Genomic DNA, 5,311 nt, shown 5'->3' with positions numbered 1-5,311 from the left:
TATTCTCCTTTGTCGCTTTAAACAGTTTTGGATTTGACTTCTATTTTATCTATTATTTGTATAGCTTCCTCAGCTCTCTTTGGGTTAAAATTTGCATGATATATGTATTTTCCATCTGTGCCAGTTTGGATATATTTTGTCTCCCAAAAAGCTATATTCTTTAATGCGGTCTTGTGGGGGCAGGCTGATTAATCTGTTGATTAGAGTGGAAATATTTGATTAAACTATTTCCATGGAGATGTGTGTCTTAATTAAATCACTACAGTCCTATAAGAGCTCACAGACACACGGAGCTCAGAGCAGCTGATAGAGACACTTGCTGACACTTTGAGATTCTAGCCCAGAGTTTGCTTCAGAGAAGCTAAGAGCAGCTGAGAGAGACATTTTGGAGAAAGCCATTCTGAAACACAACCCAAGAGCAAAGCAAACACTAGCCACATGCCTTCCTAGCTGGCAGAGGTGTTCCAGATGCCATCAGCCATTCTTCAGTGAAGGTATCCTCTTGTTGATGACTTAGTTTAGAAACTTTTATGGACTTAGAACTGTAAATTTGTAACTTAATAAATCCCCTTCATAAAAACCAATCCATTTATGAAATTTTGCATAATGGCATCATTAGCAAACTGGAACACCATCATTTCACAATCTCCTTGTGTCTCTGCATTTAAGGTTAGTGCCTTCTAATGCCATATAGTCAGTCATGTTTTTAAGTTTTGTCCAATCTCTGCATTTTGATTGGAGAGTGGAGTTTATATATATTTAAAGGAGCTACTGATACTGCAGGACTTTCTTCTTCTACTTTTACTCTTTGGACTTTGTAAGTGTTAACCCTTTTTTTCAACACTTCACAATGTCTATTTCATATTTTTTGTAGTGTACCATTTTTGAGTCCCTTTTCATTTTCTTCTATATATTTTTTCAGATATTTTCTTTATGTTTACCATATGATAAAATACCACATTCTAAATCTATAAAAATCTTGTTTCATTTGATAAAAATATAACTTCACTAACACATGGAAAACATTGATCCTTTACTCCTCTATCTCCCCATCACTGTGTTTTACTTATTTCCTATTATATCCTTGCACATTATATGTCCTAACCCATTGATTTGTTGTTACCTTAAAGCATTTGCTTTTTTTGAATCTGTTCTGGTTTTCTAATGCTACTGTTATGCATGATGTCAGGAATGGATTAGCTTCTATAAAGGGGGTTTATTTGGTTACAAATTTATAGTCATAAGGCTATAAAAGTGCCCAAACTAAGGCATCAACAAGAGATTCTGGCCTGATGGGATCGGAACACCTCTGGCAGCTGGAAAGTCTTGTGGCTGGCATCTGCTGGTCCTTTACTCCCCAGTTTCATTTCAAAATAGCTGCCTCCAAAATGTATTCAGGCCTTTCTCTTAGCTCCTGTGTGTCCTTGCTTCTTTTTTCAAGGGCATTTCTTTGTAAGCATCTGGGGGTCCTCTCTTAGTGTCTCTGTACAAACTCTAGACTTCATCTCAAAACATCCTTCTGTCTGCATCTCTAATGCCTACAAGCAGCAGCGTCTATGCCAGCTCTTGAAATCTCTTAAGTAAGCAAGTGAACTAATGAAGACCTACTCTGAATGGGAAGAGCCACATCTCCATGGAAATAAATTAATCAGAGTTCTCACCCACAGCTGAGTGAGTCACATCTCCATGGAAACACTAAATCAAAAGTTTCCACCCTAACCAAAAGACCAGGAAGTCTACCCTCACAATATTGCATTAAAGAACAAGGCTTTTGTGGGGAACATAATATATCCAAACTGGCATAGGATCTATACAAATAAGAACAGGTGTTACATATAAAAATAAAATAATAATACTGGGTTTATAATTACCAATATCATTACCTTTACCAGAAAATTTCTTCCTTTATACTGCTTCAATCCCCTGTCTAGCATCATGCCACTTTACTCTGAGAAACACCATTTACCCTGGCTGTACAGCAATTCTAGTGGTGACAATTTCTTCTGCTTTGTTCATCTGGAGAAGTCTTAATCTCTCTCTCATTTTTAATAGTCTCACTGGATATAAAATTGCTAATTAAAATAGTTTTCTTTTACACTAAAATATTTTATCTCACTGCCTTGTTGCCATCATGGTTTCTGGTGAGAAATTGGCACTTAATTTTATAGAATTTTATGTGTGTTTGTTTTCTATTGCAGCTTTCAGAATTCTTTCTTTTCCTTGCATTCTACAGCTTTACTATGTAATGTCTGTGCATATTTCTGTTAAGGTTTATCTTCTTTGGTGTTGATTGGGATTTATGAATGTGTATTCATATTTTTCACAGAATTTGGGAAGTTTTCTAATATTTCCTTGAATATTCATTTTGTTTCTTTCTCTTTTCCATCTTCTAGGACACTTGCCATGCCTATATTTGTATTTTTAAGGTGTCCCACATGTCTTAGGCTCTGTTAACTATTTTCATCTTCTGTCTTTCTGGTATTCAGCCTGACCATTTCAATTTTCTTTTCTTCAAGTTCACTGCTTCTTTCTTCTATCTATCCGACATCTGGTCTTCCTTTTTGATGATTTCTTAAGCTTTATGTTGTTCTTTTTGATGGTTTGAAATTTGTTGTGTCTTTGTCTTATAAAGTTTTGCACACTGTGTATTTTAATATTTTAACTTTGGGATTTAATCCCTGGTTTATCTTTCTCAAGTTTGCATTCAGGTAGTGATATGACAAATATATCCTAGAGTGTCAAGTGAAAAAAAACCATACAAACCAGTGTAAAAAAAAAGTTCACTGTCTTTGAAAATTGTCTCTGTGTTGGCTGGTTTTCTTCTTCAAAATTTACCTCTTTGATCAACATGATCATCCTGAAACAAAAGTGTGGGGACCTCTCCTTCTTTTTGAACCTTTGCCTTATAGTGAACCTGTGTCCTGGCTTTAGAAATCCCCCTTTGTAAGGGAAGTGGAAGCCTCTTCTACTGTTATGATAAAAGTTTACATCCCTTCAGGGTGCCCTATTGTAAGTCATAAAACCAGGGATCCTTTGCTTCAGGCTTTTTTGTTGATTATTACACTTCTTTTACTGTCTGCAAGCTGTTTCTCTCTGCAAGGCAAATATTGGGAGAGGTAGAGAGAGCTGAGTGTATTGGGTCTGGGTTTCAAGCTGTCACTGGATAGATTCCAGCCTACATGCACCCCACTGTACACCATAAGGTTACTCTGCACACTATAAAACAGCCAGTGACCCACAATGAGAGCACAGGGGAGGGGTGGGTGGGAAATACTCCAGCCTTTGCTACCAGTTTCAAGTTGAATTCTTTGATTCAACACGCATCCAGTCACTGGAATACTTATCTGATTCCTGAAGTTTTGAAAAATGTGGCACTGCCAGTTTTGCTAGTCATAAAAGATTCTGCGGGGATACAGATCCTGGAGTGTGTTAAGATGCCGTTTTGATTGCCTAGAAGTAATCATAATAATATTGTTCACTAAAGAATTTTAAGTAGGTGAATTTTAACCCTTAGACAAATCCTAGCAATATAATGGAATTAGATATGGTTAAAATTCCAACATAAAGAATAAAATTTAATATTAAGTATTTTATTAACCAAAAGGAAGCCAGGAGATAAGATTCAGAATTTCAAAAATATATGAAATAAATAGAAAATGATACCTAAATATTGATTTTCAATGTAAGTGGACTAAACACTCCAATTAAAAGTCACAAAAATTGAATCTTTTAAAACATAAGACCCAATTATATGATGTCTGTAATGTAAGAAAGGGTTAAGTTTAGCTTTCACATAAAGGCAACATGGAGTAGGGAAAATGGAAGCTAGACAATACTGGCTCAAACAGGCTCTGCAGTTAAAGGGAAGCAGAGGGCCCCTGATGTAAGCCCAGAGTTGATGCTAGCTCCTTCCCAAAGGTGGACTAGTTAGCTCTCTTAATAAGCTGTACAATTTAAAATCCCAAAGGCAGGCTAGTTAGCTCTCTCAGATAGGCTGTACTCTCTGGAGTATCCAGCCAATGAAGAAACAGGGGACGGACTAGTGTGTTAGGCTTAGGATATAAATATTTCTGTGTTGTATTCTTTAGTGCACCTGCCACATTTTTGGTTTTGTGCCTGTTCTTGCAAGATCATGAAAAAATTCTTTTCTCCTCCACAATCATGCAAGCACTTATTCTTTTTTAGATACAGCATTCTTTCCAACATGTAAGAAATAGGTGAATGAGAAAATGTTGTACAAATATATAACTGTAAATATAAGTGTATAAATACTTCTGTAAAAATTAGTATATTAGAAAAAGTAGACTTCTGTATTCCAAAGACATGAAGGATATTATAAAATAAGAGTGGAGCTAATTTTTCAGAAAATTATAAAAATCCTCAACAGCTTCAAAACATAAAACAAAATTTTGCAGAATCAAATGACGGAATATTTTTCTAAATAATGGCACTAAATAATTGTCAGGGAAGAAGTTCTAATTTTCTTGAAATGTAGGACAATGGAGTCATGTTTCCTTTCTGTTTCTTAATCCTGATCCTACTCCAAATTATTTTACTACTAGATATATCATGGAATTCCACCAAAAAAGATTCAGCAAAAAAGACTACTCATAAATTTAGTTTTGAGAACTATCCTTTTGTCAACTTTTACTAACATTATTTGAACTTGCAATTAATAACACACTCCTAAACAACCAGTGGGTCAAAGAAGAAATTGCAAGAGAAATTGGTAAATATTTAGAAATGAATGAAAATGAGAACACAATATACCAAAACCTGTGGGATGCAGTGAAGGCAGTGCTGAGAGGGAAATTTATAGCTCTAAATGCATATATCAAAAAGCAAGAAAGAGCTAAAACTAAAGACCTAAATTAACAACTGAAAAGGATAGAGAATGGTCAGCAAACTTACTCTAAAGCAAATATATGAAAAGAAATAACAAAGATTACAGCAGAAATAAATGAGCTAGATAACAAAATCAAAGAAATATTGAGAATAAATAAAACCAAAAGTTTGTTCTTTGAGAAGATCAACAAGACTGATAGACCCTTAGCTATACTGATGAAGACAAAAAGAGAGAAGACCCAATTAATGGAATCAGACATGAGAAGGGATAATTGCTACAGATCCTGAAGAAATAAATAAAAAATATCATAAGGGGATACTATGAAGAACTGTATGCCAACAAGCTAGAAAATTTAAAGGAAATAGACAATTTCCTGGAAACACATGAATAATGTAGACTGACTCAAGAAGAAATAAAAGACCTTAACAAACCAATCACAGGCAATGAGATCCAATTAGTTATCAA

This window comes from Choloepus didactylus, chromosome 6 (assembly GCF_015220235.1).
Source record: "Choloepus didactylus isolate mChoDid1 chromosome 6, mChoDid1.pri, whole genome shotgun sequence".
Lineage (NCBI taxonomy): Eukaryota > Metazoa > Chordata > Mammalia > Pilosa > Megalonychidae > Choloepus > Choloepus didactylus.
Note: the sequence above shows the minus strand (reverse complement) of the source record.